The sequence below is a fragment of the Capra hircus genome, chromosome 10 (genome assembly GCF_001704415.2).
Source record: "Capra hircus breed San Clemente chromosome 10, ASM170441v1, whole genome shotgun sequence".
Taxonomy (NCBI): domain Eukaryota; kingdom Metazoa; phylum Chordata; class Mammalia; order Artiodactyla; family Bovidae; genus Capra; species Capra hircus.
The window spans coordinates 25765937-25778336 of record NC_030817.1 but is presented as its reverse complement, the minus strand read 5'-3'; positions in this window follow the sequence as shown (position 1 = coordinate 25778336).

Here is a 12400-nt window from a genome sequence, read left to right as displayed (position 1 = left end):
TCTCAATCATCAGCCTTTTGGTTCCAACCAGTCTGGAATCTCAGCATGTACTTACTATCTCGCATCTGGGAGGAGCCTTCGTTCCTACAGAACAACTCAAAGATCTGTATTAGATTGTTATGTATGTCCCTTGAGGAGAAACTAAGATTCTGTTTTGTTGCTTCACTATTATTTCCTGACTAGTTTTTTTTTTGTTTCTGCTTTCCCTGACTTTCCTAACAGTAACGGCTTGAATCTGCCCTTTGGAACTCAGGGAGGCTTTTCTTACAAATAAGAAATGGAGGACACAAACATATTTTTGTACTTAGGAGGGTCCCAGAGGACCCAGCTTCCGTGGTGGCTAAGACAGTAAAGAATCTGCCTGCAATGTGGGAGATCTGGGTTTGATTTGTTGACTAAAAAAAGTTTTGCGAGTTAAGTTTTACTTGGAGCAAAATGAGGACTGCAGGCCCAGGAGGCAGCCTCTCAGAGAGCTCTGAGAGGCTGCTCCTAAGCAGCAGTGGGGGAAAGTCAATATATAAGGTTTCGGTGAAGGGGGAGTTCAATACTATGAAGTACTCATTTTACAAAAGGTTTCTTGTTAGTCATGAGGATCTGATGTCACCATGAAGGGATTTAGAGCTTCTCTACATATGAGGAGATGCAAGGATGGAGATCATAAAATCTGTTCCTAAAAGCATTCAACTATCTAAAGACATGTCCCACCAGATTCCCTGGACTACAGAGTGCTTCACTCCACCTTGAACTTCCTTAGGGGTTGTTGAAGGTCACCAGCTGCAGCAGCATGGGGTTCAACGTCCGCAGAGGCAAATGGCAAATGCCTTTGTTGTTCAGTCGTTGGCAGTCCCTTTGGTAAGTGTCAATTTGTAGTTGACATGTCCCCCTTGTGGTCATAAATCTGACTGTACTTTGGGGGGCATTTCGTGACCATTTTGTCTCGTGTTGCCGGGAAGGCTCGTTCCCAGTTTTGAAGAAGGTTTTTGTTGATAGTCCTCTCAATATGCTATTACTGGATTAAGTCTTAATCGTCAAAGATCTCTGGACACCTGTCTTTTAGTTATGGTCCTGGAAAGTATTTCCTTTCGTTGCATCTTCCCATGTCTAGAGTTACACTATTACAATCATTAATCACATATCAAGCTATACATTTGATCAACGGCTTTAAGTTTAGTCATCATTATATTCACTGGAAGCTCAGTCATACACTTAGTAATACAAGAAATAATAATCTTGTGAAACAAGCAAAATACAAATGGTATAGTTAATGACATTAGTGGAATTAAAAGTAATTGTTTTAGCCATGAGCCTCCCACACCAAAGCAGGCTTTTTCAAAAAGATCATTAAGACTAGGGAATGGGTCACTTGAAGCAGAAATCTTTCTGCTTTAACCACAGATTTTTCATGTGGTTCATCAAATGTGTTACATTAAAGGATTTATCAGGTATGAAAATAAAGCATTCAGTTTGAATTATAGCAAAGATATCTCCCTGAGATGCTGTAAGTTGTCAAGGGCCTTGTAGTTGTGTAGCATGAATTTCTCATCATAGAGATCTCAGAATTCAGTAGGCTAATAGCCTGGTTCTATCATTTAAAGCTTATGAGAATTGTTAAGACTTTGATTTGACCAATTACATCCTCTGACCCCACTGATTACAACAAACTGTGGAAAATTCTTAAAGAGATGAGAATACCAGACCACCTGACCTGCCTCCTGAGAAATCTGTATGCAGGTCAAGACAAAATTGGACATGGAACAACAGACTGGTTCCAAATTGAGAAAGGAGTATGTCAAGGCTGCATATTGTCACCCTGCTTATTTAACTTCTGTGCAGAGTACATCATGAGAAATGCTGGACTGGTTGAAGCACAAGCTGGAATCATTGCTGGGAGAAATATCAATAACCTCAGATATGCAGATGACACCACGCTTATGGCAAAGAGGAAACTAAAGAAAGCAAAGAGAACTAAGGAGCCTCTTGATGAAAGTGAAAGACGAGAGTGAAAAAGTTGGCTTAAAACTCAACATTCAGAAAACTAAGATTGTGACATCTGGTCCCATCACTTCATGGCAAATAGTTGGGGAAACCATGAAAACAGTGAGAGACTTGGACTCCAAAATCACTGCAGATAGTGACTGCGGCCATGAAATTAAAAGATACTTGCTCTTTGGAAGAAAAGTTATGACCAACCTAGACAGCATAATAAAAAGCAGAGACATTACCTTACCAACAAAAGTCTGTCTGGCCAAAGCTATGGTTTTTCAGGTAGTCATGTATGGATATGAGAGAGATTTGGACTATAAAGAAAGCTGACTGCCGAAGAATTGATGCTTTTTAACTGTGATGTTGGAGAAGACTCTTGAGAGTCCCTTGCACAGCAAGGACATCCAATAAGTCCATCCTAAAGGAAATGAGTACTAAATATTCATTGGAAGGACTGATGCTGAAGCTGAAACTCCAGTACTTTGGCCACCTGATGTGAAGAACTGACTCATTGGAAAAGACCTTGATACTGGGAAAGATTGAAGGCAGGAGGAGAAGGGGACAACACAGGATGGACATGAGTTTGAGTAGGCTCCGGGGATTGGTGACAGACACGGAAGCCTGGCATGCTGCAGTCCATGGAGTCTCAAAGAGTTGGACAGGACTGAGCAACTGAACTGACTGACTGAACTCAACCCCACTGAAGGTGCGTGTGTGCGTGCACACACACACACACAAAGCTGCCTAATGGTCATACTAGTAGAATACAGATCTTTGACCCACTGAGATCATACCAATGGTAGAATGGTTGGGGTTACCTCTAATTTGTTAACACATATGACCTTAAATTCATGGGAATCCCAGGCTACACCTTCATATCCATCCCTGTAGATGTCAAGGCTATACATTAGTGCCACAAAACCACTGAGTTCCATAACAATTACTCTCTCTAAGGGTAAATAAAAATAGGCATAGTTCATAAAGCACCCAGGTTTTTCTCATAATTACCTGGTTGATCAATTTCAGTATGATTTAACCCTTCCCAACATAAAGGAGCTTTTAAACACCATAGCCTGGTGTTAACCATGTAGATTCATCCCATAATCATGGGAGCTTTCCTTGTAATAGATGAGGGGTTAATTTTTTTTATTGAGACTTAGCTCATCACTCCAGTTGAGTTCAAATGACTCTAAGAGAAAACTTAAATCTATGGCCAGCATCAGAGCATGTATTTTTAATTGGCCAGGTGAGAGGATCCCATCTTGTAATATCATGAATAGATAGAACAGGACTGAACAGGCCTGATGATTTATATAACCATAATTAATCAAAGACACTTTTGCCTTGCTGAAACTTTTACAGAGTCTCAGACTGAATTTTTAAAATAAAATCTTTCAGGGCTAGGAAAGTCATCCCAAAGTTTTATCACAGACTTTGTCTAACAGATCTAAGTGAATTCCTCCCTTCTCAAGGTCTCCAAAATTCCTTGAAATTTCTGTACCTGTTAGTGAGATAACTTTCCTAACTTATCTAATAAAGTTACCAGAAACTAAGAGTTTCCAAATCAATGGAAAATGGTGGAGTAGAAGGATGTGCGCTCATACTCTCCTTTGAGAACTCCAAAATTACAACTTACTGCTGAATAACCATTGATAAGAGAATGTTGGATCCCACCAAAAAAAATACACCCTGTGTCCAAGGGCAAAGGAGACTCCTCAGTAAGATGGTAGGAGGGGTGAAATTGCGTTTAGAATCAAACTCCAAACCCACCAGAGACGCTTGGAGGGCTCAAACAAAACCTTGTGTGCAACAGGAGACTCCGCAGAGACTGAGCCAGACCTCTTTGAGTGTCTGAGTGTCTCCTGTGGAGGTACAGGTCAGCAGTGGCCTGCCACAGGGGCAGGTGCTCTGGGTGCAGCAGACCTGGGTATGGCATTAGCCCTCTTGGAGGAGGTGGCCATTTATCCTACCATAGAGCCACCAGGACTTACACAGGACATGGGAAACAGACTCTTGGAGGGCACAAACAAAACCTGTGAGCACCAGGACCCAGGAGAAAGGAGCAGAGACCCCACAAGAGACTGACCTAGACTTGCCTGTGAGTGTCCAGGAGTCTCTGGCGAAGGCATGGGTCAGTGGTGGCCTGGTGCAGGGTTGGGGACACTGAGCCGAGCCCTGAAGAATTGATGCTTTTGAACTGTGGTGTTGGAGAAGACTCCTTGGACTGCAAGGAGATCAAACCAGTCCATCCTAAAGGAGATCAGTCCTGGGTGTTCATTGGGAAGACTGATGTTGAAGCTGAAACTCCAATAATTTGGCCACCTGATGTGAAGAACTGACTTATTGGAAAAGACCCTGATGCTGGGAAAGATTAAAGGTGGGAGGACAAGGGGACAAGAAAGGATGAGATGGTTGGATGGCATCACTGACACGATGGACATGAGTTTGAGTAAGCTCCAGGAGTTGGTAATGGACAGGGAAGCCTGGTGTGCTACAGTCCATGAGGTCACAAAGAGTTGGACACAACTGAGTGACTGAACTGAAGAGTTTCCAATCTCTTGAGGGTTCAGATAGAGAGAAAAGATAAATGTTTTGATTTGTTTATAAAATATAATTTTGGTAAATTGCTGTCATAATTAGTTTGAGGGGAGGGTTTTTCTTACATCTGGAAAACACAGATTTAACCCAGTAATTTTTTAGATTGAAACCATGAAAGTATAAGCATATTTGCCAGTTCATTCAGTCCTTTTGTTTACCTTTGTGAAGTCACCAGGTTTTCCATTAGAATCCTTACCTAGTTCAGAAACTGGCATTTATCCAAAAGTCCTTTCTATAAATCTTCTTTAAGAGGAAGCATTTTTGTGAAATGTGGTTAATATTATGACAATATTTTGAGATAGTAACTAGAATTGTATCTGATAACATTTTACCCAAATATATAAGCATTTTAGGAACTCTAAACAGTTTCTAAGATATCTATATTAGTAACATTTACCATACAATACAACTGGAGACTTATTACTCACTTGACAATATTCCCCATGTAATTCTGTATACAAAATGAATCTAATTAGTATAATATCTCTCTTTGGGATGTTTCAGGGGCCCTCTGAAGCATCCCAAAGTTAGCTAGAAATCTTCTTCATTAGAATGATTTAGAAAGTTTTGTCAACAAATATCAAAAAGGTTTAGAACACTCAGTCAGATGGGATCATAGATCATTGTGAAACAATACTATTCACTTAGCCAATGTAATGATAAAGGATTTCAAAACAGATCATTAAAGAGATAAAGAAACTTAAATCTATTATAAAAGGCAGTTCAGTATCTGAAGAAAAGATGTCCTCTTAACAGAGAGAAAAGCTAAATTCAAGTTTTTGCACCAGCTTATTTAAAAGGTAAACTTAATTAACTTTATTTTAAACTTGGTCCTCAGTTCAGTTCAGTTCAGTTGCTCAGTCGTGTCCGACTCTTTGCGACTCCATGAATCTCAGCACACCAGGCCTCCCTGTCCATCACCATCTCCCAGAGTTCACTCAAACTCACGTCCATTGAGTCGGTGATGCCATCCAGCCATCTCATCCTCTGTCGTCCCCTTCTCCTCCTGCCCCCAAGTCCTCCCAGCATCAGAGTCTTTTCCAATGAGTCAACTCTTCACATGAGGTGGCCAAAGTACTGTAGTTTCAGCATTAGCATTATTCCTTCCAAAGAAATCCTAGGACTGGTCTCCTTTAGAATGAACTGGTTGGATCTTCTTGCAGTCCAAGGGACTCTCAAGAGTCTTCTCCAACACTACAGTTCAAAAGCATCAATTCTTTGGCGCTCAGCTTTCTTCACAGTCCAACTCTCGCATCCATACATGACCACTGGAAAAACTATAGCCTTGACTAGACGGACTTTTGTTGGCAAAGTAATATCTCTGCTTTTGAATATGCTATCTAGGTTGGTCATAACTTTCCTTCCAAGGAGTAAGCGTCTTTTAATTTCATGGCTGCAATCACCATCTGCAGTCATTTTGGAGCCCCCAAAAACAAAGTCTGACACTGTTTCTACTGTTTCCCCATCTATTTCCCATGAAGTGATGGGACCAGATGTCATGATCTTAGTTTTCTGAATGTTGAGCTTTAAGCCAACTTTTTCACTCTCCTCTTTCACTTTCATCAAGAGGCTTTTTATTTCCTCTTCACTTTCTGCCATAAGGGTGGTGTCATCTGCATATCTGAGGTTATTGATATTTCTCCCAGCAATCTTGATTCCAGTTTGTGCTTCATCCAGTCCAGTGTTTCTCATGATGTATTCTGCATAGAAGTTAAATAAGCAGGGTGACAATATATAGCCTTGATGTACCCCTTTTCATATTTGGAACCAGACATATCTATATTAGTTAGATCAAACAAACATTAATACCAGGTATTTAATACTGAATATTTCCCAGTTCACATGAACCTGAAATTCATTTAGGTTAATTTCTTTTGTATTTAGAATTATCTTACTTTTAATCACTTTTTAAAAAGTTAATTAGATTAGAGCTCATTTACACACTGATCTCAGCAATCAGCAATATTATCCAAAAAACAGAGACACACAGAGACATACATATATCCAAATAGACATAAGAGATCCTATAGCTTTGTTTTCCAAACTCAGTTATGAATACTTATTGTAAAAAAAAAAGTTTTGGATAAGGTTTTAAAAGGCTTTGTTCCCCCTGTTTTTTTCTTTTGATTTCAAGAATTAGAGATGGTCTAGATAAGGGATCCAGAGAGCTCTGGTCTAAACGTGTAGGAAGAGTTATTTCTTCAGGGCAAGAATTCTCAAAGAGAATTTTTTTTCTTCTCGCTTTCTCTGGAGTCTAAAGAATATTGTGACCACATTGTCAAAAATAGTATATTTCTGTGACCATAGTTTTATCGCCAAAATTTAGACCAGATAGTGCTCAAATTGGCCCTTATAACAAGGACAGATTGGTCTCAGCAGGGATTGTCCCTCTGGAGAAGTGTGGGTCTTAGTTTGATCAGGCCCAGGCTGTTGATTACAGGAGGAAGTCTTGGTCATAAGGGAAATTTAGTCCATTTTCCTATCCTATTGTCAATAAAGATCTAATATTTTTAGACCATTTTTCTTGTCATAGCTATAGACGGACCAGTCCAAAAAAAAATTTGTTTATCCAAGGAATTCCCAGGTGGAGTGTGGAACCTTAGAGTTAGCAATTCCCATTTTAGCTCATATTAGCTCGAGCAGTATGTACCAGATGTCTGCACACTCAAACCAAACCAAACCAGAACTTCACCAGCCAGGAGTCGTACTCGGAAACAAAAGGCAAAGAGATGCCCAGAAATCAAAAGCCAAATGGCATAAATGCTGAACGTGACTTCCCAGTTCCACTAGACCTGTGACCTGGGAGAGTCAGTGCTAACATCCTTTTTTTGCTCTGATAGTTGCGAGCAATTTCTTGTTTGTTTTCTATGAAGAAGTTACTCTATCATTTCCTCTTTTAGAAGCTTCTAGATACCAGTCAAAGTAAGCACGGCCAGCCTTTTCTCATTGTGTGCACAAAAATATCAATTTTGAAATCTCAAAAGAACCCCAATTTGGCCATTTTAAGTTGAGATCTCTTTTAGTATAATTTCTCCAATTAACTAGGTACTTGCAAGTATGAACTCCACATGTCTTGTACACGAATCTGGCTGGAGTGTTAGTCAGAAGCTGACTTTCTGACACCCCTATGTTTCTGTTTTTGAGAGATTCTGTTTCCCATTCTAAGCTGAATTTGTCAAGGATAAAAATCACTAGTGAACGTGGGTAGTGGGCCCAGGTGCCGTGTGAGCTTAACTCCTCCAGGAGTTACCCCAGCTTGTCTTACATGTCTCGGATCCTGCCTCCAGCAATCTAAGACCACCATGGCTGCTCAGGTCGCTGAAAGGCAAGTTCTTATGTGTGACCCCTGGATGAGCAAGTATTTTAATTAATGAGTGGGTTTCCCTATGGAACCACTGCACGGTATGAGGACTTGGCCTCCACGACTCCCGTAAATTTCTCAGTCACTTGAGAAAACCAAAACCAGCCAGGAGAAGTCTTGTCCCTTTTCTTCAGAGAAAAGCTCTCATTTATTTTCCTCACTTTTATACTGACAAATTCTATGAAGTGAAGTCGCTCAGTCGTGTCCGACTCTTTGTGACCCCATGGACTATAGCCTACCAGGCTCCTCCGTCCATGGGATTCTCCAGGCAAGAGTACTGGAGTGGGGTGCCATTTCCCTCTCCAGGAAATTCTCTAATGGCAGCCAAATTGAGGGAAAGTGTCAGATCAGCCTCTTACTTAACCACTCATCCAAAAGCATCCAGTCCCCTACAATGGAGCAACCTCAGCATCTTTCAGCCGAGCTCCGGGTATTCCTTGACTTTTTTCTCCAGTCGAGCCCCTCTACCCAGTACCTTTCCACTGGGTGGGTAATTCCCTCAGCATCTTTCAACCAGCATGCCACCCAGTATCTTTTCAGTGGGTGGGAATTTCTTGGTATCTTTCAACTGGGCCCCACTCAGTGTCTCGACCATGAGTGGGTATGCCCTGGATATTTCACCCAGTATCTTTCCTACTGGGAAGGGGCAGGTAACCTCCTCCATCATCAAATAAAACTCAGAAATTCAATCAATACAGCAGATTCAAGAACCAGGAGAGACTTACCCAAATTTGCCTGCACTCCCTAAGGAGGTAGATGGGCACAAGGGGCTGCTGCCGGTACCAAAGGTCCGGGTCCTTGTGGAGTCCAGTTGAAGGAAGGACGTCCACTCTGGGTCCCTTTGTGGTCGCCATAACTGTTGACAAAAAAGATGTACAACTTGAGAGTTCTGAGTTAAGTTTTATTTGGGGCAAAATGAGGACTGCAGCCTGGGGGGGGCAGCATCTCAGAGAGCTCTGAGAGCCTGCTCCAAAGCGGCAGTGGGGAAGGCTGATATATAACGTTCTGGTGAAGGGGGAGTTCAATACTATGAAGTACTCATTTTACAAGTGGTTTTTGTTACTCATGAGGATCTGATGTCACCATGAGGGGATTTAGTGCTTCTCTAGATATGAGGAGATGCAAGGGTGGAGATCGTAAAATCTGTTCCTAAAAACTCCAACTATCTAAAGACCTGTCCCACCAGATTCCCTGGAGCACGGAGTACCTCACTCCACCCTGAGCTCCTTCTGGGGTGGTTGAAGGTCACCAGCTGCAGCAGCATGGGGTTCAATGTCCGCAGAGGCAGATGGCAAACGCCTTTGTTGTTATCGGCAGTGCCTTTGGTAAGTGCCATTTTGTAGTTGACAGATTCCTGGGTCAGGAATATCCCCTGGAGAAGGGAATGGAAACCCACTCCAGTATTCTTGCCTGGCAAATCCCATGGACAGAGGAGCCTGGCAGGCTACATGTGTGGGGTTGCAGAGTCAGACACAAATGAGCAATTAACACTTTCACTTTCACAGGATCCTGCTCTGTTTCATTTCCTAACAACATTAAGCAGTCTCCTATGATGGAGAAAGTACTGACCAGGTGTTACTTAAATCTCTGACTCTCTACACCAGTGCTGAATCAGATCCTAGAGGCAGAGTTTTGAGTGAAGTGGAAAAGGAGAGCTTTATTGCTTTGCCAGACAAAGGGAAACATACTGGTTTCTGTATTGAAAAACTGCCCTTTGGAATCAAGAGCCGGTCATGGAAGCTGGACTCTTGCCTACAAGAGATGGGTGGACAGAAAGGCCTCTGTGCCTGGGAGCCCTGCAGGGCCCCACTTGATTTCACAGGGAGCTTGGATTCTAGATTTGATTTGTCTATAAGTGACTGCTTGACCTTAGATAAATTACTCTTGTCAACTACAAATTGGCACTTGCCAAGAGCATTACCAAGGACTGAACAACAAGGGCATTTGCCATCTGCCTCTGTGGAGACTGAAACCTGTGCTGCTGCAGCTAGTGACCTTCAGCACCTCCTAAGGGAGTTCAGGGTGGAGTGAGGCACTCTGTGATCCAGGGAATCTGGTGGGATGGGTCTGTAGATAGCTGGATACTTTCAGGAACAGATTTTATGATCTGCATCCTTGCATCTTCTCATATCTAGAAAGGTCCTAAAACCCTTCATGATGACGTCAGATCCTTGCGATTAGCAGACAGTCAGTCACTTCAGTCTCTCAGTCATGTCTGACCCCATGGACTGCAGCATGCCAGGATTCCCTATCCATCACCAGCTCCCAGAGCTTGCTCAAACTCAAGTTCATCAAGTTGGTGATGTCATCCAACCATCTCATCCTCTGTCATCCCTTTTTCCTCCTGCCTTCAATATTTCCCAACATCAGGGTCTTTTGCAATGAGTCAGTTCTTTGCATCAGGTGGCCAAAGTGTTGAGTTTCAGCTTTAGCTACAGTCCTTCCAAAGTATATTCAGGACTCATTTCCTTTAGGGTTTCCTGGTTTGATCTCCTTGCAGTCCAAGGGACTCTCAAGAGTCTTCTCCAACACCACAGTTCAAAAGCATCAATTCTTTGCCACTCAGCTTTCTTTACGGTCCAACTCTCACATCCATACATGATTACTTGAAAAACCATAGCTTTTCTATATGGACTTTTGTTGGTAAAGTAATGTTCTCTGCTTTTTAATATGCTGTCTAGGTGGGTCATAGCTTTGCTTCCAAGGAGCAAGTGTCCTTTAATTTCATGGCTGCAGTCACCATCTTCAGTGATTTTGGAGTCCAAGAACATAAAGTCTCACTCTTTCCATTGTTTCCCCATCTATTTGCCATGAAGTGATGGGGACAGATGCCATGATCTTCGTTTTTTGAATGTTGAATTTTAAGTCAGCTTTTCCACTCTCTTCTTTCACTTTCATCAAGAGGCTCTTTAGTTCTTCTTTGCTTTCTGCCATAAGGGTGGTGCTATCTGCATATCTGAGGTTGTTGATCTTTCTCCTAGCAATCTTTATTCCAGCTTGTGCTTCATCCAGCTGGGCATGTTGCATGATGTACTCTGCATAGAAGTTAAATAAACATGGTGGCAATATATGGCTTTGATGTACTCCTTTCCCAATTTGGAACCAGTCTGTTTTTCCATGTCCAGTTCTAACTGTTGCTTCTTGACCTGCATACAGATGTCTTAGGAGGCAGGCCAGGTGGTCTGGTATTCCCATCTCTTTAAGAATTTTCCACAGTTTATTGTGATCCACACAGTCAAAGCCTTTGGCATAGTCAATAAAGCAGAAACAGATGTTTTTCTGGAATTTTCTTGCTTTTTCAATGATTCAACAGATGTTGGCAATTTGATCTCTGGTTCCTCTGCCTTTTCTAAATCCAGCTTGAACATCTGAAAGTTCTCGGTTCACATACTGTTGAAGCCTGGCTTGGAGAATTTTGAGCATTACTTTGCTAGCATGTGAGATGAGTGCAATTGTGTGGTAGTTTGAACATTCTTAGGCATTGCCTTTCTTTGGGATCGGAGAAAACTGAACTTTTCCAGTCCTGTGGCCACTGCTGAATTTTCCAAATTTGCTGGCATATTGAGTGAAGCACTTTCACAGCATCATCTTTTAGGATTTGAAATGGCTCCACTGGAGTTCTATCACCTCCACTAGCTTTGTTCTATCACCTCCACTAGCTTTGTTCATAGCGATGCTTTCTAAGGCCCACTTGACTTCACATTCCAGGATGTCTGGCTCTAGGTGAGTGATCACACCATCGTGGTTATCTGGCTCATTACAGTCATTACAGTCTTTTTAATATAGTTCTTCTGTGTATTCTTGACACCTCTTCTTAATATCTTCTGCTTCTGTTAGGTGCATACTATTTCTGTCCTTTATTGTGCCCATCTTTGCATGAAATGTTCCTTTGTTATCTCTAATTTTCTTGAAGAGATCTCTAGTCTTTCCCATTCTATTGTTTTCCTCTATTTCTTTGCACTGATCACTGAGGAAGGCTTTCTTATCTCTCCTTGCTATTCTTTGGAACTCTGCATTCAGATGGGTATATCTTTCCTTTTCTCCATTGCCTTTCATTTTTCTTCTTTTCTCTGCTGTTTATAAGGCCTCCTCAGAGAACCATTTTGCCTTTCTTTTTCTTGGGGATGGTTTTGATCACAGCCTCCTGTACAATATCACGAACCTCTGTCCATAGTTCTTTAGGCACTCTATCAGATCTAATCCCTTAAATCTACTTGTCACTTTCACTGTATAATCATAGGGATTTGATTTAGGTCATACCTGAATGGTCTAGTGGTTTTTTCCTACTTTCCTCAATTTGTCTAAAGTTTTCAATAAGGAGTTCATGATCTGAGCTACAGGCAACTCCCTGTCTTGATTTTGCTGACTGTATAGAGCTTCTCCATCTTCAGCTGCAAAGAATATAATCGATCTGATTTCAGTATTGACCATCTGGTGATGTTGATGTGTAGAGTCTTC